Below are 7331 nucleotides of genomic sequence, written 5' to 3'. Positions count from 1 at the left end.
AGAGCATTTCATATGCCAGTGTCACTTGCTGAAAACTGAAAATCTCCTGGCTGTGTTAAGAAGAGATGCAGGGGGAGGAGAGGGTCAGTGTGCAAATCTGCTGGAAGGGCAGGAGACCAGGCTGCACGGGGTGGGCTGTCTGCAGCAATGCTTCCAGGACCTGACAGTGGAACTGGTCCCAGGGGAGCTGCTGGAGAGCCACTGTCTTGATGGTGGTCACAAAGGCAGGGGGAAAAAGAAGCTACCTCCGGATCTATCAGGCACAAGCTCACAGAGCTGCAGCTCTGGTCTAGGAACCACTGCTGCTGCCACTGTTGTCCTCCCACCTCGTAGCCCCCCTGACTAGTGACTGGACCCTGAAACACTGCATTTGACTACTGCTGCCACTGTGATGCTCTGAGCCTCCGTTAAAGTACTATCTCGACCAGGAACATTAATGCACTGCAGCATGCTCAGTCCCTGCCACACCTTCCTTTTTAACAGAAGAGCAAGACAATGATGTTCACCTCATGTGGGCTTCCATAGCTCTCATGGGTTCCTCTCAGGTTGTTGCAACAGCCAGACCCTAGGCACAGAGATTCTGGGAAATGTAGTTTCTAATCACCTTACCTCTGCTGTACAGACAGACAGATGAGAAGGACATTGAAATAGACACTGAACCCTAGCTCATCCAGGGTTACCATATACCAGATCTTTAAAAAAACAGTTGAATATGTTTATACTCTAGAATGTTGTGTAACATTTTAAAAATAACTCAAAGCTTTCCAGCTCATTCTGTCTTTCACTCAGTGGGTACACACATATACCCCACCCCCAGTCTCCACCCAGTGAAAGGTTCACCTGACCTTGAAGATGCTCTCAACTGCAGGTGGGTCTTCTGCCTGCCCTGTTCACTTCAAGAGGTTCAAGGGATGTGAATGGGTAATCAACACCAGCAAGGTGCCCATGGGTTCTCTCTTTTTTTTTTTATTTTGAAAGTGTACAACAGGGGCTGGGGGTTTAGCTCAGCGGCATAAGCACCTGCCTTGCAAGCAGGTGGTCGTGAGTTCGATCCCCGGTACCGATAAAAAATGAAAAAGACAAAAAAAAAAAAAAAAAGAAAGAAAGAAAGAAAGAAAGTGTACAACAGAACAAGTCAGAATAAAGCCAACTAAGATCATACAGTGAAATTGGTACAGAACTTCACAGCAGGTTACTGGGATAACAGTAATAGGTATCACAGTATATTTTGTTATCTTTATAATAGTTCCAACTAATATAAGTTCCAACATGGCGTGGATCTCAGGAGACACTGCTGGTTCTCCCCCTGGAAGGGCTGCCGTCTGCCACCCTCGAGTTCTCTTCCAAACACAATCCAGAAAGATCAGTTTCATTAGTGTGAGCTTTTAGGGGGCACAAATAGAAAACCATCCACAAATAATGTGCATTTTCTTTTCTAATTCCATTTCTGCACTGATGCATTTCCCAGCACGTCCTGCCCTTCCATCTCAGTAGGGCTGGTGTGTGACTACCATTAACCAGGGCAAAAAGAGAGAGAGAGTGGCATCATTTTCAAGCCAACGAGCTTAAGAAGTGATGCGGTTTGCCTGCCCTCTTGTTTTCTCCCATAGACTGGAAACAACTAAGCTATTTTAGAAGTTCTGTCTTGAAAAATTTCAGCACAGAGAACTCCCGAGATCCAGACATGGTGGGACTCAGGCAGCTTGTTCACTCACCCTCTTGGTAAGAGCCTGCAGCGTAGGCCTGGAGAAACCATTACCTGTGAGCCTACTGCCACGTGGGCTGAAAATCAAGCACCCTCCCCATCTAGCTACTGGGGATAGATGTTTCAGCATCTCTTGGGAGGATGACCACATGCAGTATAGCAAATATGGGGGATTTCCTTCTATCTTGTTTGAAGGCAAAGGTTGTTTTCACTGTTTTGTTTTGTCATGTTTCTTTTGCTCTATTCAGTATTCTCAATTGGTTTTATAATGTTCTATTTTTGGTTTGATTTTGCTATACCTAATTGACTGGACAACTACTGTGAAGTTAAAGACAGATACCATAGTACCTATTACTACTCTCCCAGTATCCTACTGTGAAATCCTGTACCAATTTCACTGCATTGTCTCGATTGGCTTTGTTCTGTCTTGTGCTGTTGCATTTTTACTACTTTCAAAATAAAATTTAAGAAAAAAAAAGAAAAATGTCAACACAGCCGTGCTTGGTACACACCTGTAATTCCGACACTCTGGAGAGTGGAGGCAGGAGGATGGCGAGTTTGAGCCTGAAAGGTTCTTGCCTCAGTAGAAATTATGGTGGTGGCCTAACATGGCGGAAGGCCAAAGCAGGACCGCCTACCACTTCCTGCTTCTTCCCCAGCTTCTGTTTGCACGTGCAGAAAATTCCAATCAGCTGCTGTGTGTCAGCAATGCCCGCCCTCAGCGCTACCCCAGTCGAAAATTATGTGTATGTCCCATGCCCCACGTTTCTGGCAGAGAAAGCCAGGCCCCAGTGGTCATGGAATTCTCTCCATGTCCTTAGAATAAAGGCTACTCTTCCCTTACATTTTTTCTCTCTTTTCTCCCACCAAAAAACCTATCAGAGCCCATCCCAGGCAAGTTAGCCATAAAAATAAAAGGTTGGAGATGTCACTGTAAAGGCCCTGCATTCAATCCCTGGTACCACCAAAAAGGAAGGCACAGAATGGAAGAGACTGGAGGGGAAGGAAGGAAAAGAAGAGAGAGAAGAAAGAGAGAGAGGAGGCGAGAATGTCAGTGTTCCCTGAAATCGAGATCCCTGAAGGACAATAGGAAGAGGAGCTGCCCAGTCCACCGTCCCTGCTTCCAACCCAGAGCTGCTCAAAACAGCTGACGCATCTGAGAGATTTGCGCCCGTGTCACCAGAGCTAACGTTACTCCAATGAGCTCAGGTGTCCCTTGCTTTTCACCTTTCCACCCTTCTCAAGTTTCAACCTGAGCTGCTGACTATCAGCTCCTTTACTCAATGAGCACATGGAAGCAAAGCCAGCAAGACATTATATTTACCTAGTATTTTATTAATAAATTATATTTGGGAAAATAAGGAAACAGTAAAAACTGTAGTATATAATCAATAAAAGTAGATAAATAATTGCAGAAAGTTCACCAAATTAACACTTCAAAAGAATGGAATAAATACCCTTTAGAAACATTTTATTCCACTGAACTCATGAGCATGAATTTTTGCACCCTCATGAGGTGAATTATGCCTGTTTTTTGTTGTGATGCAGATTATGACTGATGGCTCCTATTGGACTAAGGGTGAATTTTGCATATGAACAGATTTTAATGCCCACCATAGCCACATTGTATATAAGAGCATGAGGTATGGAAGAGAAATTCTCAATGCGTGAAGGTAGAAGCCATCAGATGTTTTGAGTGTTGAGAACTCCACGAATTCATATGCTGATAAAACTGCAAAGATCATTAGGAATTCTTAGTTCAAACTTGTTATTTTATAGACAAATAAGCAAGACTCCCAGAGGTTGCCAGGCTTGTTCATGGTCAGGTGTCTTTGACAGTGCTTGGACTGAATGTGGTCCTCGGATTTCTAATCAGCTGAATTTGTGTTATTTCATGGCTCAATATCTAGGTGAGCCTTAAGCAATTAAAGTATAGAATGTGTGCAAAGACCTAAGTACCCAAAGAGCCTGGCTCCCAGCAGCACCTACCCCGGAACAAAACAGCTGGGCAGCCCACCTAGCAGCAGCTCTTCTGCTGGCAGCCACCCTTCCCACAGCCACAGGAGCCACAGCCACAGCAGCCATCACAGCCACTGCAGCTGCCACAGGTGCCACAGCCACCCATGGTGTTGGTAGAGAGGACTCAGGACAGCAGAGGGAATCTGATGTCACCTCCTGTTGTCCTTCTGTCCCCAGATTTGCCTTGGGGTGATCCAATCATGGGACTCCTTCCCTGTTGTTGTTTATCTCAATTGCCTTAGGGAAAATTAGCAACTCCTCTGATTTACTTTCTTCTCAGAGTCCTTTAACATCACAAAGAGCCTGTTTTAGTTTTGAGTTTATTTGTTTTAAAGACATATTTACAGGAGGGCTGCATGAGGCTGAGGCATTTCACTTGTGTGTTTATTTTCTGAATAACCAATGAAGTTTAACTTGGAAGTCTTGGTTTGAATCAGAGGCACCAGGGGTACTGTGACATCTACTCTGTGTCGTCACTGACCCTTGAGGACATGGTTCAAAGACATTCTTTTTAAGGTTGTATCAGAGATCTCGAAAATAACATTTCTAAAATCCCCTACATACATGCTCAAATGCAAGCAGGAAAAGAGCCAGTGGGCCTTTGCTTGTCTTTTTTTTAGGCTTCTTGCTGTCACTAGTTGCCCTCAGGCTTTGCAAATAAGAGAGAGGGCCAGGAATGTGGTTCAGAGGTATAGCACTTGCCTAGCATTCAATCCCTAGCACTGCAAAAAAGTAAAAATAAAAATAGATTTTAAAAGCAAAGCAGAGATATAATGACAGCTTAAAATTAGTAAAAAAGAGTCTTTCAGAACTGCAACAATTTGGCTTGCAAAAGCATAGAGTAGCTGATCAAAATCTTCACGTCCATAGCTGGACCTAACTGGATCCACCCGGGCCTGTGTATCCAGCAGCGCCTTCTCTTATCACAATGACTTTCCACTGATAGAAACATCTGCACAAGCAGGATGGCAGCAGCAGCCAGAAAGACAAATTAAACAAGTATGTATCACCTTTAAAATACAACCTAGCGTGAATAGTAGTCTTCTTTGTGCACTATAGGCTGTCCAAGGAGACTGCACTGCGGCAGAAGAAGTCTAGAAACAGGTCCTTTCCATGACCTATTCTAGCTACCCCTATTTTAGGAATGCCTATTTTAGGAATGGGTGATGGGCTTTTGTTCCCATTGGAGGTCTCTATACGAGGTGATTCGTGGATAGTAATGGAGATTTCCAGGAGCCCAGGACCATCCTCAGACCTAGGCAAGAGGAACCCCGCCCCCAGTCCTGCTCTGGAAGTCCCCATATATCACAGCCTACAAGCAATAAATCTGTCAGACTCCAAAGCCTCTCTGCTGCCAGGATCCAGAACTCAGCCTCTAGGTCTACACACTGCAGCGACTAACACTGCTTGGGCCCAGGGATGTGCTTCTCCATGTCTTTTGCCCCGTGTCCTTGAAATAGAAGCTGCTGTTCCTAAACAGCACGCATTTATAGGTTGATTGCTCCTAGGTGTGGGGAAGCTTCGTATGGTAGGAACACCCAAGATAAAGCATTAGATCCTCCAAGCCTTCCTTACAGTTTGACATTCAATAGTCCTGCCAGGTAAAATGCCCAGTAAGCAGGGGGCAGGTGTCCAGTTGCCTGCTTATTACTGTGTTCTACTTTGCTGTTCTGGGGGTATTCGAGTGCCTGCATGGCATCTGCAGCAGGTACATATGGCACTGCTTTGGAATATTAAATAATTCAGCTGGGTGTGGTGGCATGCGTCAGGAGTCCCAGCCACACTGGAGGCGGCGGAACACAGCATGGCTGGATTGTGAGTTCAATAGCTCAGAAGGTAACAAGAACTCACCTCAGAAACAACAAGGGAGATGAGAGAGACAAGGAGAGGAGGAAGAGAGGGAGGAGAAGGAGAAAGAAGAGGAGGAAGAGAGGAAAGGAAAAGAAAAAGAAAGAAAGAAGAGAAGCAATTTGTTTTTTTTTTTATAAATTTTATTTAAGGAGAAAAGAAGAAAAAAAACAGTGAAAGAGTACAAGTTATACAGATTTACAGAGGAAAAAAAATGAACAGTAGGAAATCACTAGTTAATGGATTACATATTGCCATCTTAGAATTGTTCAAGTCACAAAATTAAAGCTTGTAGAGTGGACATCCCAACAATGATACTGCAAACAGTTCTGTTCAGTGATCCAATAAAACTCTGTGATATCATTTTCTATCTTATACACTTAAATATACATGCAGTTATATAGTTTAGAGCACTTTCTTTTCCTCTCTTTTGTACAATGACTATTACACATTTTGGGTTTCATTGCTCCCACGGTTCTTATTGCTTTTTTGGAAGAGAGTAAACCCAAATGTGACATAACAGAACAAAATCGGTCAAGTCAAAAGGGTGGACATAATAGATAATGTAAAAACATAATACAAGGTGATCAACAATGATTATCATCATGCCTCCCGCTATCTCTAGTAGAATTGCCTATATCATTAGTTATAATACAATTGAACAAAACAGTAAGGAACAAAACCGACAAAACCAAAACATTGGAGACATTGTAAGTCTTCAAAAGTAGATAAAAGTCAACGAGAATGGGCGTTATAATGAATCTCATTATCTTCACAGCTGATGCCTAAACTTTCGAACCTGATACTATCCAGCAAAACAGAATAGGGGAACATCAGTCAAAAACAAGATGGTGAGAGTAATACAGGGCTTCAAATCGAGATAATAGAAAGTCAAAGTGGGTTACTATAATATATCCTGCTATTTTTCCCCCTTTAATTAAACGGATAAAAAAATAAAAAAGTAAATAATGGAGTGGAGATTGAGATAAAAGAGGGCATAACAGCGAAACAGCGCAGATCAAAACATAACCATTTAAGCAGAATAGTGTTTCACCACCAGATAATTCCGACCTAAAAGTAGTTACCATATTGACTCTTTCCTTGAAATCTTTGAGTACAACTTCGTATACTGTAGCATTAAGTATAAGCAATTTGTATTTTGCTTAGACTTATTTACTATAGGTCTAAAATAAGCAGGTCTAATAACTTGATTCTTTTTTCCCATTCTCCTTTCCTCCCTTCAACCTTTCTTCTCCCCTTATTTACAAAAGCTTTGTTTTTTAGTTTTCCTTCTTTTCCTCTTCTTTCTTTTGCCTACCTCCTTCCCTAGTTCCTCTTCCCATTTCATAATATCTATTATACATTTTGGTCCTTATTTAAACTTTTGGCTTCTCACAGCAGAGAAACAATGTGATATTTACATACATGTGTCCAATTTATTTCACTGAAGAGTGTGGTCTCAAGGTGCATCCATTTATCTAGAAATGTGTCAAGTTTGTCCTTCTTTGTGACTGAATAGTACTCTTGTATAAAAATAATCTTCCTCATATGTCATTGGTTGTGGGCATTTAGGCTGTTTCCAAGATTCAGCTGTGACAAACTGCTGTTTACATGGGTGTGCATATATCGCTGTGATACGATGCTTTTAATTCCTTTGGAAAGATATCAGAAGGGGAATAACTGGGTTGAATGGAACCTCTAGCTTTAGTTTTCTGAGGAATCTCCACACTGGTTTCCACAGTGGTTGCACCAGTCTGTA

This window comes from Cavia porcellus, unplaced genomic scaffold (assembly GCF_034190915.1).
Source record: "Cavia porcellus strain 051 isolate PalLab524CR breed Dunkin Hartley unplaced genomic scaffold, mCavPor4.1 scaffold_26, whole genome shotgun sequence".
NCBI lineage: Eukaryota > Metazoa > Chordata > Mammalia > Rodentia > Caviidae > Cavia > Cavia porcellus.
The sequence above is the reverse complement of the archived record's forward strand: the minus strand, read 5'-3'. Positions refer to the sequence as shown.